Below are 22834 nucleotides of genomic sequence, written 5' to 3'. Positions count from 1 at the left end.
TCTCGCGCCCGCCCCCAGCTGGCGGCCGGGGGGGGCGGACAGAGGCGGGGGGAGTGGGCGGGGCCTCGGGCGCGCCCCTCCTTCCTCCCTACCCCCGCCCCACCGCGCCCCCCGAGCCGCGGCCCGCTTCTTAACACTTCTTCTTGATCGGCGGCTCTACTGGCCAATCGACACGCCCAATTCTTGCGGCGGCAACGTCTAGTGGCCGGACCCAGGGCGGAGCGCGCGAGTGGGGGCGGACACAGTGGCAGGCGGGGGCCAGGGGCGGGCCGGGGGGAGGTGGGGGCGGTGGCCGAGCGGGCCCGGGGAGGCGGTGGTGGGCGCGACGTCGGCGGCAGCGGCGGCGGCGGCGGCAGCGGCAGCTGCAAGTTGGGCTGCAGGGGCAGCGCATACACTACAATGGCTGCTGGAAAGAGGCGTAAGGAAACAATTTCCAGGCCCGCCGCGTCCAGCCCGAAATATGAGAAAAAAATTATTAGAAATTCCGCGGGCGGTGTAAAGGCGGCGGACGGGCCGGAGGGAGGATGTTAAAGCCCCGCGGTGAGTTCTCCCGGGATCCGGGGCGGCGGAGAGGCGTTTAGCGGGAGAAATATCAGGGTTATTTAAATTATGGGACTAGCCGAGGGGGCAGAGGAACAGCGGCGGCGGCAGGAGGAGGAAAAGTTTGTGCTACTCTCAGCCCCTGCTCAGGACCCCAGAGAGAAAAATAATAATAAAAAATAAAATAAAATAATTAATTGAGGGTGTGAGGACTCCCGAAGTCGCTTCTGACAGGGCGGGGGGCGATGCGGCTGGAGACCCAAAGGTGAGGTCGGTGGGAAAAAAAAAAAAAAAACCTTTATTCAGGGTCTGGAAAGTTTGAAAAGTTTTCCTCCTCCTCCTCCTCCTCCTCTCTGGTGCTGTGAATATTGTGACAGCGGCAGCGGCAGCAGCGAGAGCGGAAGACATTAGAGACCCGAAAAATAAGGGAAAAATTAATATAAATTCAGTTTTGAGAGTAAACTCTCCGCATTTTCCACCAAAACATCCCGGGGGAAGGTCGCTTCCCAAAGGGCCTGGCGGAAACCCGCAGTCGGCAATATTTGGGGGGCTCTTTGAGTGACTTGGGGTAACTTTGCCCCTTTTTCAAAAGAGGTTTTTCTTTTTGGGAGAAATGAATTTGTTTTTGCCCTTTCCTCAGGTGGGCGAGTCGGGGTCCGGGTGCGGGGTCTTCAGGGAGGTGTGAACCCTGGATGTGTGGCTGCGAGGGCGGGGGATAGGGGGAGGGGGTGCTAAATGAAAGCAGGAGATCTGCACAGAGCAGGGACAGCTTGTTGTCAGTATCATAAACAACCAAAATGGAGGGAGAACTCAGGCATATAACCAAATAAAAATTTTTAAAAAATCCCAAAAAATCCCTAAAAATCCGGGATGCTCCCCCTTTTCTCGCTAAAGGTAAAAGTATGAACCGCCTTTCCTCTGAAGTCCATTTTGACTTTGCAGGGACCAAGGAGTTAATATTTATTTATTTTTTAAAACTTTCGAAGGGCAAAAGCCTTTTATAACTCAACCGACAATGAGAAAACGTGAAAATCCGATGCAAGAGAAGGAGGGGGAGGGAGGGGGGAGATGGTAGAGCAGAAACTGCTAAACTTATTGGTAATGTGGACTGATCTGAGATAAGATAAACACTATATTTGCTATTTTATAACTCTCTTAATGATCTTTGCGGTTTGGGGGGGGGAGTTTGGTAGGAAAAAAAGTGATGCCATTTTTCTTAAGAGAGTTAATATGTGTGATTGGAAGAATAAACCTTTCTGGCTTTAGATTGCATTTTCGTCGCATTTATGCTTCAGGTTTTGTTAGTGGCTCCCTCCTTTCTTTAAACTAGGCTGTACAGAGGAGGGGTAGAGAGGTGATGTTGCACTGAGAGGCTGGAGTGCGAGACTGGAGCACCTTTTGGGGAGGGGTGGGGAGTTGCTTGGCTTCTCCCTTCCTGACACGTTTGCTTCACCTGTTCATCCTCGGTTAAGAATGTTGAGCTGAGGTTTTCTGGTTTTATGTATATAAAAGCATGGTGCCTCTTGCATCACATTGAAGTTAATGGGAAAGTGCTGCTGATGTTGGTTCCACGTGGGATATGGGACAGAGCACGGCATTTTAAAGGGACAGCTTCTCTTTTCCTATGGTTTTCATCACCTACACAGAATCACTGTCTGAGGACCAAGAGAAGAGGTGCTGGGAGGGTGTGTGGTGATGGAAGAGCCTTCTTTCCATTACTCAAGTGCGCCCACCTTCAGGAGTGATGGAGAGAACGGAGGGATAAACAAACTCAACAGAAGATAGATATTGTATAGATTAGTTTGTTTCCAAATTGTTCTTTTGTGTAATGAGCCCTCCCAGGAACTTTTCATGTTACATTGCTTTGCTTTGGAAGCTGATTTTGGAAGGAATTGTGGAAAAATGGGAATAGTTTAAGGTGTGTGGTGTAATGGTATAGCATTATTGAACAGTTATGAATTCTGTGCAGTGAGATCAAAGAGCTGTGTATGCCCATAATGTGAATTTACAGCCATTTTGTAAAATGCTGTAAAATACCTAATCAATTTGGCTTAAGGTACAATGAGGACTTCTGGTTGAAAACTGTAGGCAGAGTGATGGAGATTGTTTAACACTGTAAGCAGTAAGCATTTCTTTAAGGAAAAAAAAAGCACATAAACCAACACTATGGAAAAGTTTACGTATACCCATTTTTAAAGCCCATCCTATACATGTGCTGTAACTCTGTGCCTTGAATTTAGAAGATTTTTTAATTCTGAGACCTATCACTTTGTATCTTTTAAGTTAATTTATTTGTATTATTTAACAAAAAAAGTAATTACTGAGCATAAACTATTGTTGCCTCTAATGGGTTAGGTTTCTACAATATTTTCAAAATTTAAAATATATAAATTGTTAGTTGTATTCTATTTGGGATTAAAGTTAATCTTGAATAAAAATTACTTGTGTTCCGTTTTCCACAGGTATATGGAATTTCTAGAATAAGTGCCTATTTTCCTTTGTTTTTATGATTTAGAGAAATGGATTAAAAATAGAGCTGGATTTTTAGACTTCTTATTCAGAATACTTTTTCTTGCCATACTGTACAAACAGATTATTTTGGAGTCCATTGTATGTTAACTTGTGTTCACAGCTGAGCTTTTATCTGCATCTTGGTGTAAATACCTGTAAAACAGCATTACATAAGTGTAGTGTTTAAGTACATCATAGTGGTTTCTGATTTTGGAATCAATTACAACTTTATAAGAACTCATTAAAAATAAATCCCATGTTAAATCAAAATTGATTGGGAAGTGATTAAACTATCAATGCAGAAGAGAAACTTTCATCCTTCTCCCAATAGTCTTCTTTCCAAAGATTTCAGATTATTATTAATGGTTATAAAACCTCTGAAGTGTATCTTACATTTTTATTGTATTTTGGCTCAAGACAGTTATATTGACTATAAGTAGTCAGAATTAGGCTGTGTATTTAAAATGAATGAGTCTTTTAGATCTTGAATAGTTGCCTCTTTGACAAACCAGATAGTGTCAATGAATTCAATTTCTGTAACAATGAAGGTAAAGTATTTCTTCCAATTATTTTAGACCATTGAGTTAATCAGGTTGTTTGGACACTTGAAGTTATGGCTGTTGTCAACCTAAATAAAAGTGCTGGTATTATGGGGTTTTTTTTTCTCTCAGAAAGAGTGACACAAAACTTTCTTCATGTTTGGGTTTGACGTAACTAGTTACTTGTCTGAATTAGAAAATGCACTCTCAGTGCACAACTATAAAATCTGTAATTCCTTAGAGAGTCTTTAGATAGGGCACAGCACAATATCTAATTTGAATTTGTTGTTTTGAGCTTTCTTAATGCCTTAGAAATCTGTCTGTTGAACATGTCTTTTCTGAAGCTTCAATTAAATTACGTCAATTTACAGAAATAATCTTAGGATATTGTATGCTTAGAATTTTTACATCAGTTCGAATTAGAGAAACCTCATACATTGAGATTCTTATTTGAAATTTATATGCCTAATTTTGGTATGAGAAATTTTATAAGGAATTTAGCTGCTGTGGAAAATGATTTATAAATGTGGGCTAATACTGATAAAAGTCTATATCTGTATATTTATTATAACCAAAATATTTAATAAACAGACATCTTACAGCTAAATAAGTGAATTTGCTCTTATTAATATAGTTTAAAATTTTTATGGATGCTCTGTGGTTTAATGCTGTACAAAGGTGGAGGGTTTCCTTCATTTTTAACAGAATACTGGTTGTTTCTATATACATTTTGTTTTGGTATTCTGGAAATTTCCTTCCTCAGGATTAAATTGTTATTTGGTAAATTAAATGTAATATGCTTGTCTTTGAGATCTGAAAAGCCAGATAACTGAAACACATCTATAACTATCTTTGAAGTTTTGTTTCAGTAATCATTTGGCTCTTGAGCTGTGTAATCAAAATATTGGTTTCTTCTAGGAATGTATTAATCTTTTTATTTACAATACTGTTCTTTATAAAAGTAAGATATATGAAAAATTGCCTGTTATACACACACACACACATTCACATTCAAGAAAAAAGGAAAAAGTTTTATTGAATAACTTCACTTCTACTGCTTGGAATACTTGTTCTTTTTGATGTGTTTCCAAATGTAAAAGAAAAATATAATTTTTGTTCTCTTTATATTGATAATATCTTAGATTCTTTAGTTATTTGAATAAGGGAAGAGTTTCAAAAGAAGGAAAAACAACTGAATCTGTTCAGTAGACTCCAAGATATGAATATGTTAAAGGTACAAGGGCTATAATTTGTCCTTTTAGCCATCTTTGAAATTTTTAAGAACCTGAGAAACACCTTTTGTGAAACTTCAAATACAGACTACTTTGAAAATATATCAGACATAGCAAAGAAACAAAAGTGAACCTTTAATTTCTTTAATTTTAAGAGAGTTAATGTAGGCAGCATATTTAACCAATTAGTAAGTATTTAGGTAGCCTTGGAAAAGTATTTACAAATAAGTTAAATATGAGGGTAGAGTAGATTGGATTGATGAACTTTAAAGTTCATTATGATTTTAGAGTTCATACATAGGAATTTTTTTCCATTTTATGATAACACCACTTTGGAAGTAACTAATTTTTAGTTTTTGTATGTTTTATAACTTCATTTTTTTTAAACACCTGAACCTGCCATCCACTGTGTTACTACTTTTATAACAGGACAACTTTCATATCTCATTAATAAATTTAATTTTTAAATATAATTTGAGAAATTAAATGAAATCTTCTAGATCATATTTTATAAAAAGTATTGGTGTATAGTTACTAACGGTTAAAGTTGTAAGAAATATACATGAATGAAAGCCTAGTAGAAGTTACTACAGAAGCATAATTTGATTTTTACTTTTGAATCGTTTGGCCTGATGCCCAGAGGTTTGCATTCTACTCAGTGTATACACCTGTCCCTGCCTCCTCTTTTCAAGGTGACAAGACTATGGTGATGTAGAACTACCAAAGGTGCTTTGATATTTTTGTTTTCTGATTTTGTGGGTTGTTATTAAGGTGCACAGGTTTTTTTTCTTTTTTTTTTTTGTTAATGCTTATGAGAAAACAAAAACCCATTTTTGCAGAACAGAAATAATATCTCAGTTTTTAAAAGTGAAGTGGTGTGATACTACACGAAAATTGTTAGTATTTAAAAGTCCCAGGATGTCTTGTAAACAAGAGTTACTGCAGGATCATGGTATTAAACTAACCACAGTATGTGTTGGGAATTTGAGATGACTACCTCAGAAATGTATGTGTGTGTGTATGCAGGAGTGAACTTAGGAAATTATGTCTTAGGGTTAATAGGATAAGCAATTTGCTTGAAATGTTTCCTTGCATTTTTTAAAGTAAAAACTATATCTAAAAATGTAGAAACCCTAGAAGTGTGAAGGTGTTGGAAAGCAAAAATGTTTTTTTAATGCCTTTTAAAAGTAAGAGTTTTGTGTAATCAAAGTGTATATAAGAGCTTAAGTATGGCTAAAGTTCCCAAAATTGATGGGAAGGAGCTAGGTGGATGAGAATTTCAGACTCAAATAAAAATCATGTTAAATTTAAAATGTGACTTATTTGGATAAAGAATAACTAACTAAAAAAGCAAAAATAATAAATTCCCACCTAAATATGAGTGATAATTGAGGGAAACTATAAGAATATCTTGATATAAATTACTCATTTTACGATAATCTTTTAAAAATAGATTCCCCCAAAGCCTTTCCTCTACGTCTTCATAGATTTGAATTAAACTAAATTACATTCTAAGCATAATTTGTAGTGGTTATTAACTTTTAAATAAGGAAAAATAATTTTCTGCTATTTTTAAAAAGATTTTTAAAATTATTTTAAATGTATACCTAAGGGAAATATTCTAAAAAATCTTAGAAACTATTGAAAATTATTTTCATTCTTCATTAGAAAGTTTAACATTTTTTATTAATAAAATACATTTTAAAACCTTAGTCTAAGAGCAGAGAACTTTGTGCATTTTGTTAGGGCAAATTAAAGTCATTTCTTTCAGACTTAATAACATTTTAAAAACTTTTCACAAGTTATAGATAAAAATATTCACCAATAAAGTTCTTAACTTCTGGAATGTTTTTAGGTGTATGCTGATGATAAAAGAAATTGTCCTTCTCATTTATTAATTAGTAATTGATTTTCTGAGGAAGAATCTAGACTTATTATACTATTACATTCAAGAGTAGAAGTTTCCTTTAATATTAGAAAATATTCTAAGAGAAGAGGAGCCATCTTTTCTTAAAGGGAGACTGAGTCCTCTACAGATTATTTATGATTTGCCATTGCAGCCTTGAATTCTTTTTTTGAGAGTGAGAGACTCATTTTAGCCTTTCAGTTATTAAGTATTAGAATTATTGTCTCAAACCAATATTGAAATTGCACATGGGCATGTTGATTATTTATGATACTCTATCTTTCAGTTTCTGAGCATGGGAATATTCATTATCAAATTAAATGCTATAACTAAAGAGCTGTCATTTGACTTTTTAAAAAATTACATCTTTTAAATTATTAGTTAGACATTGGAGCCTTTACTTTTGAGATATATTTTTTGGAGACTTTTAAACTAGAAATCAATTAGAGAAGAGGAATTTATCTCCTTTGGCTAAAAGACAAAATTTAAAAAAATGTTTTAATTGTATTCACTTGAAGATATATTAGTAAAAACATTGGTTCAATTGTTCTTGATCAGGAGAATTTTAAGAACTTGAACCTGAAAATTTAAGGAGTTCAAAGTGTGCAGATTCAAAATAGCATGTATGAATTTTAGTCTGCTAGATTTTCTCAACTTGATTTTATTTTCTTGTGTTGTCTTAACACTGGAATTACATAGAGCCCACATCACTTTTCATCATACCACAAAAGGCTTATAATAATAACTTTTATTTTTATTAACTTTAGGCAATGAAATGAAAATACTGCTTTATATAAGAATACATTCCCTCTCTTAAGCTACTTTTTGCATTTCCTAAATATAATTTCTATTTCATTCCAAAGAAGAGAAAATAGCTCCTTTACTTTAAAACTAAATTTGTTCTAAATTTACAGTTTATAAGAGAGTTGTAACCATATATATTTGGATAAGATCTATTATAACCTTAAAAATAAATGTTAATATGATATGACCAACATATCTGATGAATAGGTACATATCAAAAATGAATTTGCTTTCTTTATATTTCTAAAATTATTTTTTAAATAACTCTGAGAAAATGTTTTTCATGTGTTTTTTAATTTGTTACAGTCTGAGGTAATTTAATTTAGTAAAATTTCAATCTCCATTATGTTTCTCTTCTAATATTAATAGTATTTTATTTGAAAATCACTATATACATACATAGAGTTTTAGCACTAAAATAGATTTAGATATATAATAAATAGGTAGGTTAATTAGACTAAGGGAGGTGAAAGCAGCCCCGTAGTTCTTATTTGGAAGAGTTTAAAATGTTGCAAAGAAGGAAAGTGCCCATGAGTCTAGAGCACACCTCTGACAGCAGATGGTGATATGTTATGCTGTTCTTTTTCTGCTTCATAAAACTTGAGCATCTTCAGTGCTACTGTCATGCAAACAAATAACTGATTTAACCATGCCCTGTAACCATGACCCGTGTAAAATGCATGTATCAGGTTTAGTTTTTAATTTACTTTTAAGACAAAAGTATAAGACATTTCTTAGCAATAATTTGGCATATGTCACATTTTAAAAGATTACATATAAATATATTATCATAATAAGTTACCCAAATCACAATGAAAGTAAACAGATTTAATTATACACAGAATGGAAGTTTTAAATATTTAACTGGATAACTTGCTATACTGCTGAAATATAGGGAATTTTAATTGAAAGTTGTCTTTATACCTGAATCTATTTCTGTGTGCCTAGAAGTTTGTAAACAAAGTGAATACATATAAAAAGTCTATCAGTTTGTAGAAGTTCCTAAACATCTGTCCTTTGACAATTAATGAAAATATATATTTCAAACATACAGGCTAAATTACTTCAAAAATAACACATTCAATTATTTCAGTTATTTTTCAAAGAAAAAATGGTGGTAAAAGAGTTAGCCCTGTTTTTATGTACATCAGTTGAATATCCATAGCATTTGAAAATTTTAATCATTGAGAATTTAATAGTATTAGGGATATTTTAGTTTGTTTAAAGTAGTTTTACGGATGTTTTCCTTAAAAGCAGTTCTTTTTAGACATTTTAACCTAATTAAGATAGTTATAAAACTTTAACTGCTTTTATTTAATAAGAGCATTTGTGTTCCCAAGATCATATTATTCTTTTAAAAAATCCTATCATGCAGGACTTTTAATCATAGCTTGGGTTTTTTAAAATACACACTATAGATCCAAGTGTTCTACTTAAACATTGGCTCTGGTGTAGTGCTTAAATTTAATCATGCTCAGTTCACCTTTTGTCAATCACTTCAGAAAGAGGAAGAGAGAAAGCAATTGGTTTTAAGAGAAGTGCAATTGATCACATTCAGAGGCTGACTCATAAGAACTTTTCTAAAATGCATGATACTTCTGCCAGAATTAAAAGGAATTTCTTAATTAAAACCAAAATACCCGTGTGTCTAAGAAGAGTTTTCATAATCAAATTGCAGGCACACTTGTATGCCTGCCTTGGCCATTCCAAGTGTTCTGCTGTTTGCTAGCATTTTGTTCTCAGTGCTGCCACCCTGTGTATGGCAGTGCCTCAGCGCTAACTGTACCAATTTCTGTGCTTTTGTTAAGCGATTATGTCCAAAACCCCTTCTGGAAAATAAGCATATACATTACAATAAATTTAAAAGATATTTTGGTATACTCTGCTTTTGTGGCTAATGCTCTACTAAATCACGATTTTTAAAAGTTATACAGTTCAGAAGTATTGTATTCAATAGCTCAAAATGTTATTTGTGACTTTTAAAAGGTAAAAAACTTTTATCTGTTTCATCTGCCCCTTCACTAAAATAAGGTGGAATTAGACTAGTATTTTAAATATAGCTTGACATTGATCAAATAAGAAAGTGGAGGTTTGAGTCATTTAAAAATATGAGATGTTATAAGATTTTTTTTGTTTTAGACAAGTTTTAGTTAAAAGTTCTCTCTATAAAAGCAAAACCAAAAATAAGCACAAAAAAGAGACTGTTTCCATTTAAAAGAAAAAGAAACTTAACTTGATTGGTTAAATTATTCCCTGAATCATTATCCAACATGACTTTCAAATTATATCACCCAAAGTATTTTGAGTATTGATACTGTTAGCCATAAAGTTATCTGTCTGGAGAGCAGTCTTTTTTGCCTCTATTATCTTATTAAATTTTCACAGTAATCTTGTGAGATAGGAAGTGAAGGCATAATGTGTATGCAAGGAATAATTCAGAAACTGGAATTCTTTCACTTTTTATAAGTAAATCTTTAGAATGGACAGGCCATAGAAGCTACTTAGTATATATTAACTTGCTAGTATAAACCTAAGTTTTATTAATGTTGAAGTTAACATTTATTTTAAAAATCAATTTGTTGTAAAAGTAAAGTTTTTTAGTCATAAAGTTGACAGTAACTCAAGTTAGGAGGTGCTGCATGTCTATTTTTTATCAGATATAAATGGGAATTGAGGGGAAATTTATAAACTTACTAAGATAAAGGAGATTTTTAAAAAATATATAAACCTAAGCTTTGGTTTATAGAATTTAATGACCTTAAATAGGCACGGATTTTGTTTTATTTTTCAGTTTTTACTTTAAAACAAATTTATAGCAAAGCTATCTGATTTCAGAATAATAAACATCTCTTTTTGAATTTTTCATGGTTTTAGTTGAATAAACTATAATTCTGTATTGTGAAAATTGAAAATATTATTTAGTTTGTTTCATTTTAGATGTTAGGCTTTCAAGATGGAAATGTCACTGATGGTCTTCCCACTTAGGAGAATGGAAACAATGTATACAGTGTATGACATCATCCCAATTACTCCAGAATTCCAAATTAAGTTCAGAATCTCTGCTTTGTTGTTCATGTGCTTATCTCCTTAAGTTTAGGGGATTTAGAGATACCTCACATTTGACTGTGGCCATCCCTTTGACTTTGCCCAGTCTCTCTGCAATGCTCTTCTCACATTCCTGTCCACTTCTTAGCTGTCTTTTACGTGTCATATCAAACCATCTTCTTTTTGAAGTTTCTTTATTCTTACTCCAAATTGGAGCCAGAAAAGAGGAGAGAACCTTCTGCCCCACTTAGGGTACTTACATTTGCTTTCTCCTTTTTCCTTGCCTGTCTTTCTTTGCCTTGTCTGTCTTCCTTCCCCTCTCCCTCCCCCTCCCTCCCTCTCTCTCTCTCTCTTCCTCTCTTCCTTTCTTTCCTCTTGGATGATGGGTCAGTATATGAAAAAATCACAAAGCCATGTATTTTTAAATGCAAAATGAATATTTCAGACTATGAAAACTATAGGTATTCAGGGGAAGAAAAGGTGGAACTTGAGGTGGACTTTTGGAAACAAGGCTTTTGTTAGGAATAGGCAGAAAGAAATGGGGATGGTCAGGTGAAATGCATGGTTTCAGCAGAGGCAGAAATGTACTTATTGTCCATGGCCAACAAGAAGACCAGTCTGACTGGAAAGGATCATTTGTTAGGAAGCAGTCAAGGTAAGACCAGAAAGGTATGCTAAGGCCTGATTGCGAACAACCTTGATTGGTATCCTGAGGAGTTTGCACTCTATGCTGTAGAACGCATTGTAGCCTTTTGAGCAGTAAAAGGTGAGTTAGGCAAATTAAGTTGATTCAGAATCCAGAGTAAATTGAGCCCACGAGTATGAGACTAGAAATTACAGAAAGGTTAATATAATCCATATTTGAACTGGTAGTTCACTGCTGCATAGATGATTCAGATTTTATCACCAGGCCCATTCTCACTATCAAGTTCAAAGCCTGTATACAGCAGGTCCTCGAATAATGTCATTCTGTTCAATGCCATTTTGTTATAACATTGATTAGTTGCTATAGGAACTTAACTCTTGTTGATATCAACTAGTGTATGGTAAAATTGATTTCCTTATATGTTGTTTCACTTAAAAGTCACAGAACCTGTCACAAAGATTTACTGTATATTTTCAAGAACTTCTTTGACATAGCCATCTGAATGGAGGATTGCCAGCTTAAACTCTCAACATCCCTAAAATTAGCGATTCAGACTTAAGTACTTTTATTAAAGGCCTTACCATTCTTTCAGGACTGGGGTAACACAATTGCCTTTCCTACATTCAACTGGAACTTGTGTTGCAGGTTTAATACTTTTATTGTGGAGACCTAAATAAAGTGGACCCGTAGAGGAAGGGGCAGTTTATACCCACAGGTGAACATGATTCACAAAGGAAGGTGGTCCTAGAGCAGGTAACAGGAGGAGGAAGCTAAGAACAAGGAAAGGATGACTGATGTTGATGTTGTCATGCAGCACACGCTGGGTCCTCTTCTGTAGCTGGAGGGTAAGGTATGTGGAGTGAGCAGAATGATGGTGCATAAGGCTAGAAAAGGAGACTGGGCCAGGATGTATTGGACACTGATTACCACACTGAAGGATTTTCATGCTGTGGAGAGAGGGACCCACTGAGATTCAAAGCTGGGTCTTCAGTGATACAGAGCCACTGTTTTAGCTGTGTCTCCATTCTCAGTACTTTCATTCAGTTCTCTCATCAGTATCCTCAGCACTTTTTTGCATGGTTAGGGAGCCTGGGCCCCATGGTCTTGAAAGGCATGCATTATCGGGGTTGCTGGAGCCAACCTGTTACTCCAGCCCACTCACCCCTCCCATCCTGGTGTCGCCCATCTCTTGCTTTCCGCCTGCAAAGTATGCTTAAATCTTCTTCACTTATCAAAAACCAATACTAGAGAAGACCTTTGTCTTCATTCCACCCCCTCCTTAAATATCTTTCTCCCATCGGTGCCAAACTCTCTAGACAAGTAGTCTGTGTCCAGTCATCTCCTCTTGTTGCCTTCATCTCCTCTTTAACCCATCCTGCCCCTCCTTGTATTCTGTTTGAAGAGAACATCCATCCGTAGCCCCCAGATACAAACCCAGTGGCATATTTTCCATTTTTCTGCTTGGCCTTTCTGCAGTACTTAACACCCTTCCTGCTCTTCTCCTAGCACCTCCTTTGCATTCATTCGCCTTTGTGCCAGTTCTTCACTTGTCCTGAATGAGCAGCATTTTGGCATTTTCTAGGGTTTGCAGGGTTCCCTGGTCTACCACCTCTGCTGTCTCATTGTACACTTTTCCTGAGCACTGCTATCTCTCCTGTGTTCTCTTTGCCTTGCAGCTTTGTTGTCAGAAAGCCTCAGTCCTTACCACTCTGCTGGGTCTCCATGACTGTTTCTCTGTGTACACAAATGTCTCCACATCTGTGTACAGGACACCTTTCCTTCCACTTCTTATTCAGAGTGCCTGTCAGGGGTCAGATACTATACCGGACACAAAGCCAGATCCCACCCTCAGTGAACAGAGGAGACAGACAGTAAATAGTTCTCTTGTCTCATGGCATCAGGCTTGAAGGAAATAAATACAAGGATGAAAATTCTTGGGGTCCTCAGGTAGAAGGGACCCTTAGAAACAGTGGTCAGGGAAGACCTTTTGATAAAGGAACCTTTGTGTAGAGCAGTGATTTTTCAACCTTTTTCATCTTGTGGCACACATAACTAATTATGAAAATTCTGCAGCACACCAAAAAATATGTTTTTTACCAATCTGACAAAAAATAGGTATAATTTTGATTCATTCACACTGGATGGTTATTGTTGTGTTGGCTGTTGTCATTTTTATATTTGACACTGTAAAGAGAAAAGAGGTCATGGCTGCTGACTAAATAGTCAGGTATAACGTGTTTAAAAAATTCTTGCCTCAGATCTGGTGAAAATTGCAGGTATACAGGCCTAAAATGGTAAGAAAGAGCAAGCCAGGAACAACCAAAGGGAGGCACTGCTAGACAGAAGACCCTGTCAGAAAAGGAGCCCAACCAGGCAGAAGGAGCAAGGTAGGGGATTAAGCCAGAGAGCTGCCCTGCTGGACCATCTTGTGCCCTCTTTGGGACAGCCAGCCCAGACTATGGTTAGAACTGTTGAGCACAGCATAAGTTGCCCTTTTGCAGGCTGGCTGTTGCCTCATCCTCTTCTATGAGTGCCCTTTTCATGTGGTTAAAGGGCCAAGACATCCCCTCCCTCAGGTATGGCATCTCGAGAGAGCAGCTCCCTGACTAGTGACCTCCCTGCTCATATCTTCTTCACCTCTCCCTCCTCTGCTCCTTTGGAGCTCTGTGCCTGGGTGTGTCCCAGGCATGTCCCCAGCCTGTCTGTCTCTGGGCTGGGGTGACACCTTTGTGCTTGCACAGCCATCTCCAATCACTGCTCTTGGGCACTGCTCCCATCCAGTGTGTGTTCAGCTTTCTCCCTGGATTGATCCATGATCTCTTCCCTGCTTTCTCTCTCTGGAACCAGGCCCACAGTACTTATCTGGGGAGTAGTGGTCTGTTCTCAGGGGCAGCAGGAGGGCTGCCTGTGGTAGAGGGAAGCTGGTGGAAGCCTGAAGCAGCAGTTCAGGGCTTAGGGGCTGTGTGATTAGTCGTTCAAGAGGCTGTCCCAGGAGAGTGTCAAGGCGAGGAATGGCAGACAGCACTGAGGTCCAGATAGAAGTCAACAAGAAAAGGCTTGGGTTGGGCCCTCAGGAATCGCAGCCAGTCTCCTGATAACTGAAGTGCGAGACAGCAAGGTTGGGAGGTAGGGAGGTGGCTTGTCTCATCTTGCTGCCTCGACCCACCCCATGTCTTTCTCCTTTCATGACCTGACCCTTCCCCAACATGTATAGATAGAGCCCCTCAGCACCTCCAGGCAGTCCTACCCTCACCCACACACAGGCTTGTGGGGCTGCTGTGAAAACAATACACATACCCCAAAGAAAGACAGACATGGGTAGACATGTGGGTGCGGGGTGTGGGGGGAGGAGAATGTACACACACTTAGGGAACCCAGAGCCAAGGGAAACTCAGAATCACACAGAGAGAAACACAGACACATAGACCTAAACATAGAGGGAATGGGGGACACGTATGCCAGGAGACTGTATCTCTGTATGTATGTGTGTGTAAGTGAGTGTTTCTATTTCAGGAGACAGAGAACAGGAGAAAGATACACAAGGGAGGGGAGAGAGGGCAGCACACCCAGTTCATACCTAGAGAGGGGAAAGAAAGACACATTGACAACTCTGTGCTTGTCTCTCCCCGGCCTGGGGGAAGATATGGAATTGGGGAGGGGTACTTACTTGCTCCCACAGGTGGGCTGGGGCAGGGAGGAGAGTGAAATGTCTAGAAGGTTGAAGAAGGTGAGAGGTAAGAGAGAGAAACAAGACTCCAGGATGGGGAGGGGGGAAAACACACACCCAAAAGGTAGGGGGAGAGTCACACACACCAGGATATGAAAGGAGACACACTGGCTGGCACTGAGGTTGGGGAGATAGAAACACATTGACTCTAGGCACACTGAGTTAGGGAGAGAAAAGCACTCTCATTCCTAGAAGGAGTCAGACACACACAGAGACATCCAGAGGGTAGGAGGGACACCCCCAAAGTTGAGGGAGACACCACATGAGCACATCCTCAGCAGGAGACAGACAGAGTCCCAGAGAGGAAGAGGACTTACACACACACCTAGAGAAGAGTGAGAGACACACACACACACAGCAAGGGATCTGCAAACCTGGAGGGGAGCATGCACATACCCTCAACTGGGAAAGCGAGACAATAGACAGAGAAATTCAGAAGGGAATTGGCACACGTGCATGTACACACACACACACACACACACAACCAGATGCGGTGGGTGACAGAAACACACATCTGCAGAGTAAGGTGCCCAAATACCTACACACACTAAGAAGGGAAAGAGAGGCAGACCTGCAGACGGGGAATAGAGGGAGGTCCACGCAGAGGAGAGACATGGGCCAAGCAAAGGACAGCACACAGGGCAGGGAGAGGAGGCATGCAGCTCAGCCACACCCTTGGTGTTTGCACTACCACACCAGGGAACCGAAGTGGGGAAACACAGTACTTCTCAGTCCCCATGAGGAGTGTCCTCTGTCCTAATGCCTCCACTGGATTTTCACAGAGAACCTTTAATGGAGGTTATGGTCTGACCATTGAAGGTACCTTAAACTCTAGTCTCCCCTCAAGTCACAGATCCCAGACAGAAGGTCACACCTTTCTTTTGCTCTAATTAAAATACTGAAAGTCACCATACATTCACATAAAAAGATTTTTTTCTGAGTGTAATGTATATGTTAATCACAACCATCTTGAGAGAAGATTTATGAACCCTTTGGGTCACCAGCACTATAGGTCGTTACTTGAAGTACTAATAGTGAACCTACCCTGCCCTTGGCTTCTGAGCTTGGGATTCTCTTTTCCTACTGCTCACCAGACAGTGTCCTTTTAGACCTACCTCAGTGGTCCTTTTGCCCCCCAGAGCCCTATTTCAGTGCCTGTTTTCTAGCCTGAGCACACAGCCTGCTTTGACTTATAGTTGGGGATGTCCTCTCCCCATCCACAGGACTAAGTCTTAATTATCTTGATATCACCCTTCACCTTCACACAGCAAGCACTGGGGAAGTTTTTTGAGACATGAGCCCCCTGAGCTATAATAGTTAAAGGGAGAGTCCTGGGTGCTGTCTTCTCACCTACCCAGAGCTGAGTGGGGGCTGGCTCCCTCCCACTGGCACTGTCTCCTGTGCCCCCACATGAAGTCAGGCTCTGTGAGCTCCAGGCCCCCTTACTTGGAGTTGGGCAGAGAATGCTTCAGGCCAGGGGACCTGCATACACTTTCTCCAGGTACTGGGAATGAACTTCCAGACACCTTCAGCCATGCCCAGACCCTGATGCTGGTGCCTGTTTCATGGCTCCACTACTGCTAGCCTCTCTAGCCACCTATTTCCCGCATGTTCTTACCCTTGTGCTACTCTCTCCCCAATACTGGAGATCCAAGGGGGCTGGCTAGCTTCTGTGGGGCTCTCTTACTGACCCTGTGAATTGGGAAGTTATTTCACTTCTCTGGAACAACAGTATCACCTGACATTGTGAAGGACTTACTCTGTGACTCCTGTAATCCTCCTGGCAACTAACACTATCAGGTAGGTACTGTTCTTATCCCCCATTCAGAGGGGAAAAAACTGAGGCTCAGAGAAGCTAGATGACTAAGTATTAAGTGAGATAATGCATGAAAACAAATTTCAGCATAGAACCTGGTTCACATAAGCACTTATGTGGTTTTTGTTTTTTAAACAACCCTGTCCAGTCTGTGAAATTCTAACTAATAATAATACTCTCATAGAACTCAAATCTCTTAAGAGTCTAATAGTTTATTAATAGACTAATATTAATCTATTAATTGATATTTTCTATTCTACTCTAATAGAGTAGAAGTATGGAGTATTTATATTCTAATAATACTAATTTATTAATATCTAATAGTCTATAGTAATTCTACTTAGGATCTGTACTAGACATTAGATAAGTTTGCCCCAAGTTCACTGAGAAAATTGAGTCTCAGATATGCCCTGTCAGCAGTCTGTTCCTTGGCCACCAACCTTATTTGCACCCTAACCCCTTTTTTCTTTGCTGCTGAGAAGCTCAGTGCTCTTGCCCAAGGTGCGCCATCTCTTTTTCTGTGCTATGAAATATGGAAATGTGTTCACTCCCTTGGCTCCTTTTCTTCATCCAGTGGAGATACTCAAGATTCTCCAAGCCAAAATGGTTCAAGGCCTTCATTTAACTTTGCCTTCTCCCTATAACCACCCTCTTTTTCCTCCAGACCTTAATGTCTTTACCTCCTTTACTAAACCTCACCAGTTTGGAAAGTTAGTATCTCTCTCTCTCTTTCTCTCCCTCTCAGCAAGTCCAGCAAATGCTTTCCCTTGGTGCCTTGGGATATATTCCTGCTGCGTGACCTTGGGTCCTTCCACTCAGGTGCACCCCTACCTGGCGTCAAATTAGCATCACAGTCATCCACCTTGTCACAGACTGACACAACCTGATCTTTATTTTTTTTTATTTTTTTATCACTTTTTTTTTAGAGAGAGAGAGAGAGTGCATACAAGGGACAGAGAGAAGCATTGATTTGTTGTTCCACATATTTATGCATTCACTGGTTAACTGTTGTATGTGCCCTGCCCAAGGATCAAACATGCAAACCGGACAATGCTCTAACCTAGCGATTTTCAACCTTTTTCATCTCATGGCACACATAAAGTAATTACTAAAATTCTGTAGCACAGCAAAAAAAAATACATTTTTGCCAATCTAACAAAAAATAGATTTTATTGATTTATTTTTTATACTCACCAGAGGACATGCTTATTGATTTTAGAGAGAGGGGAAGGGAAAGAGAGAGAAACATCGATGTGAGAAAGAAAACTTCATCAAATTGCCTCTGGTAGGTGTGCTAATTGGAGACCCAACTCACAACTAGGCATGTAACCTGATATCTGACAGGGAATCAAACCCACAACCTTCCGCTTTACAGGACAAGGCTCCAACAGAGCCACACTGGCCAGGGTGAAATAGGTATAATTTTGATTCATTAATCTGTACAGCTATTGTTGTGTTGGCTGTTGTCATTTTTTATTTGACAATCCAAGGGAAAAGAGGTAAGTATCCCTGACTAAATACTCAGGTATTGTATGTTTTAAAAATTCTTGCGGCACATGGGTTGAAAATCACTGCTCTAATCAACTGAGCTAAGGCAGCCAGGGCCTGACATACCCTGATCTTGCTGCACTAATTTATCATTCACCCTTATTAGAGGTAAAAAAAAATTACCCATTCATTGCATGCTGATTGCTTGAAAGCCTAAATGTAAAAGCCATCTCCCAGAATATTTATTTCTAAAACATAGTTTATATAATTATAAGGCTGCAACTACTAAAGATACCTGTTACCATGTTACTTTTACATCCTCTCATGCCTGAAGAAGTTACTACTTGGCTTCAGTAGAGTAGCATAGATCAGTTGATTGGCCTGTGACCTTTGTGGCTGGGTAAGGGTTTCAGAAATGATTGTGTGCATTCCTTAGTTCACAAAAGTTGTAAGCCTCATAAACTACATGTGAATAATTTCTGACTTTGTTGTTATCAGCCAGTCTTTCACTAAGCACCCACACAGTTTGTAGTATATCACATATAGGTTAACTGTGTATTGTAAGTGTAATGCTACCTTTCCAGATTTTTAAAAACATTTTATTATAGAATATTTAAAAGGTGTACAAAAGTAGGAAGAATGTACCCATAACCAGTTTCAACAGTTAACTGCCTCTGCAGCCAGTCTTATTTAGTGTCCCCCTGCCAATGCCCATCTCTTCTCCTGTAGCTATTCTGATGCAAATTATGCCATACCATTTGTATATTTTAATATATATTTCCAAACTGTACAGACTCTTTTTAAAAGTACAATCACAGTGCAGTTGTCACACCCCAAAAGAACAACAGTTCCTTAATATCATCAAATATTTAGTGTTCAGATCTCCATAGTTGTTTCTTAACTTTTTAAACAATTTGCTGATCACTGTGGTGTGTGCTTCATATGCAATAACAGTTATTCCTTACAACCACTCTGTAGGGTTCAGTTATCTCACTTTTCAACAGAGGAAACACCAGCTGAAAAAGGTAAGTCCTTTACCCAGGGCCACACAACTAATCCATGTGACCCCTGTCAATTACCAGGCAAAATTGTTTCCACAAACAAAACTGCCTTTTCCCTCTGCTGTTCAGCTTCCTAAAGCAGAGGCCCTTTCACATTGTCCTAGACTGCTCACAGCCTTGCCTTTCTACAGCATCCTTTCCCACTCCTTTCCTTAAGGCAGTATGGGCTCCAGTCAAGGAATTAGTCATTGTTCTTCCCGCTCTCCACGCACTTCGCAGGCCCTGCCCTTTCTGGGCTGCTCCTGCCCTCTGGGTCGCACCCCCACCTTTCAGCCCCGTTGACAAGTCCACATCTTCTCTTTATTCAGTTCAGCTGCCTCTTCTTTCCCAAATTCTCATCTCCGAAGCTTGAAAGAATCCTTTTTTCCTCTCTGAATTCCCATTGCTCCTGATCTTATTTTGTTGCATTTTCTATCTTCTATTTCGTGTTACCAATAATTATAAATTACAAGTATCCTTTTGGGATACCTCCCCTACTAGATTACACACACTTTTATGGTACAACTGGTGGCTGATTAATCTTTGTGTTTTCCATGATACCTTGATAGTTAAATTAAATAACTGGGATTTATTCATCTGAAAAGTTTTTTTTTCACAGCCCCATTCCAGGAGCCTCTTGTATGGGTAGGGGGATTATACTGGTAAATTGTGGAAGACGAACTTTCCAAATATGACCACAAGATGGCACAGTTACTGCAGCGTCCTGCTGTCTGCGAGGGTGGGCAAAGAAAAGAAAGAGCAAGGTGTTCTGATGGCTGAATACTCAAGGGAAATGCAAGAGAATTTTCAAATTTAAAGTATTTAGTCAATTCCCTAATCATTCACAGAAGTAATAAAGTAGTTTGAGCAGCTGTTTTCTTCCACAGATCCATTTGGCCACCAGAATGGAAAGTTTCCTCCCTTCCCTGTTCCTCCTCCTGTTCGTTCAACAAATATTTGAGTATGCCCTTTGTCCACTATTCTAGATATTAGGGATATAGAAACGGATAATAAAAGGCAATATCTCTGCTGTGATGGAGTTTGTTCTGTAGCCTTCAGTGGGACCCAAATGAAGATAATGGAGACAGACCCAAGAGGTTCTTTGCTGTTTTTGTTACTCTTGAAGTCAGTTTTCCCCCATCCTCTGGCATGGATTGATCTATACTATTATACTGTGCAAAAGGGTTTCATTGTAAAAGGTGAAAGAACCACCAGTGTGTTGCTGCAACTAATTTTGTTTTGGCCATGATTTTCTGTGACCTTCTACCTAACTTCTCAGTTATCTCAATCAAGAATCGACTTTGTTCTTACAGTTAAAGATGTTGAGGTCCAGAAAGGCCAAAAAGTATGTCCAGTATTACATAAGTAGATATATGGAAAAATACATACTCAGGTCTCTGTATCATTCTTTAGTTTATGATAAAGATTAATGCTGGTAAAAAATTTTAAAGCAAAATAAAACAAGTCCAGTGTTGTGGGAAGTATCTATAGATGAATTTGATAGACACTGTGCTGTTGCTAATCATAGCTTTGACAATGTGAACCTAATGTAAATTTACTTAGTTAACATTACCATTTAGTGTTTAGAAACTTCTGCAAGGGATAAGAAGAAAGTATGTAAAAATAGTACATGTATGATCGTTTAGAAACCTCAAAAATCCCACATTGCTTGTTTAAGAACTATGAGAAGTCACTGTCTATTAAAGCAATCCCTTTGTGGTGTGAGTCTTTGTTGAGTGCCTGTTTTTCCACCATTGGTTCCTCATCTCCCCGCTGTGCCTTTCCTCTCTACCTAATCACTTCCCAGCCTGACTGACTGCAAGACAGCATTCAGTTCTCTGCCCTTCAGTTTCAGGATTGAGGTGGGGGTTAACTTGAGAGGCTGTGTAAAAGAGACATTTCCACATTGTAGAGTATCCAGTGTGGAACAGTAGAGTACTTTGTAAAAATTTTGTAGCTGTTTTATCTGACTTTAGTAATCTTAATATTTTCACAAGTGCATTATAATCTTTTACTACAGTTAAGCCACAAATGGGCCAATCCATCCCTGGGTGCTTAATAATCATATTATTTCCCAAATTACCATTCAATTCAACATGCAAAATGACTTAAGGCTCCACATGGGTTGGTTTTATATTGGTTGTGATTTGGTGTTATCTGTGACCGTGATCACCAGAAAATTTCAGGTATTCCCATTTAGGTCACAGAGATGAGAACATCAGAAGTATACTGCTTTACCAAATATCACTTTTAATATAAATCTCACATTAAATATGACTACTTAGTGTTCTTCATATAGAATATTCCCATTGTTCTGTTGGTTATGATTCTATATATTGAAATAAAAGCCTGTGCCAAGAAAAAAAAAAAGACACCTTATTTTCAAGTACTTATTAGGCCATTTGGGGGCAGCACTTTCTGAGTAACACACTAAACACAACAGCTTTGCATTTTGAACCTTCAGAACTATGCTAGAGATTTTATGTACATCACCTTGTTTATTCTTGCAGTAATGCAAGGTAAGTATTTATTCCCATTGTGCAGAGCAAAATGCTGAAGAGAGGTCAAACTGTTAAAGGTACACTGATAGTAAGGGTCAGGCAGGATTCAAACTCAGTGCCAATTCCCTAAAAGCAAGTCCTCTGCCTGTGCACAGGTGCTCCCCTGTACTAATCTCAGCTCTGAGTTGGTGTAAGGATTTGTATTAGTGGCCCTCTAAGTCAGAATTTTAAAGGAGCAAGGTAAAGACGATTGCCAGAACTGTACTGTTAACATTATGGAGGGACCTTCTCTCCGTGACGCATCTCCTTACCAAAGTTGGGGCAAACCAGAGGATCTGTGCTGCAATGAAAAAGGAGCTGCCCCAGGTCCTGGCTCATGCTTCAAGAAAGGGAACCCTGAGGCCCCACACTGGTGAATGCAAACCCCTTTTTGTTAATTACTGTCAACAAACACTGCAAAGGCCTAACTGAGTTTATAATTGAGGAAGGTCAAATTTCTTTTTTTTTATGGATTTTTTTTTTGTTCAAATACAGTTGTCTCCATTTTCCCCCCACCCCAGCCATCCTCATTTCCTACCCTTGATCCTACCCCACTTTGGTTTTGTCCATGTGGCCTTCATATAGGTTCTTGAAAACCCTTTCCCCTTTCCCCCTCATTATCCCCTCCTACCTCCCCTCTGGTTACTGTCAGTTTGTTCTTAATTTCAATGTCTCTTGTTATATTTTGGTTGCTTATTTGTTTTGTTGATTAGTTTCCACTTATAGATGAGATCATATGGTACTTGTCTTTCACTGCCTAGCTTGTTTCACTTAGCATAATGCTCTCCAGTTCCATCCAAGCTGTCTCAAAGGGTAGGAGATAGTTCTTTCTGCTGTGTAGTACTTCATTGTATAAATGTACCATAGTTTTTTGATTCACTCATTTGCTGATGGGCACTTAGGTTGCTTCCAGTGCTTGGCTATTGTAAATTGTGCTGCTATGAACATTGGGGTGCATATGTTCTTTTGAATTGGTGTTTCAGGGTTCTTAGGGTATAAT

At 38.8% G+C, this 22834-nt stretch overlaps 1 protein-coding gene across 6 annotated transcripts in view; it reads left to right on the top strand.

The window, feature by feature from the left end:
* Positions 1-348: 348 nt before the first annotated feature.
* PLAG1 (PLAG1 zinc finger) overlaps positions 349-22834 on the top strand; it is a 79689-nt gene continuing 57203 nt past the window's right edge. For all 6 annotated transcript variants that reach the window (XR_006788201.1, XR_006788202.1, XM_045861442.1 and 3 more), the window contains exon 1: positions 349-540. The gene's annotated coding sequence lies outside the window, so the exon portion shown is untranslated. The remainder of the gene's footprint in view (positions 541-22834) is intronic.

This window comes from Phyllostomus hastatus, unplaced genomic scaffold (genome assembly GCF_019186645.2).
Source record: "Phyllostomus hastatus isolate PE091 unplaced genomic scaffold, TTU_PhHast_1.1 phas_scaffold_21, whole genome shotgun sequence".
Taxonomy (NCBI): Eukaryota; Metazoa; Chordata; class Mammalia; order Chiroptera; family Phyllostomidae; genus Phyllostomus; species Phyllostomus hastatus.
The sequence above is the reverse complement of the archived record's forward strand: the minus strand, read 5'-3'. Positions and strand labels throughout refer to the sequence as shown.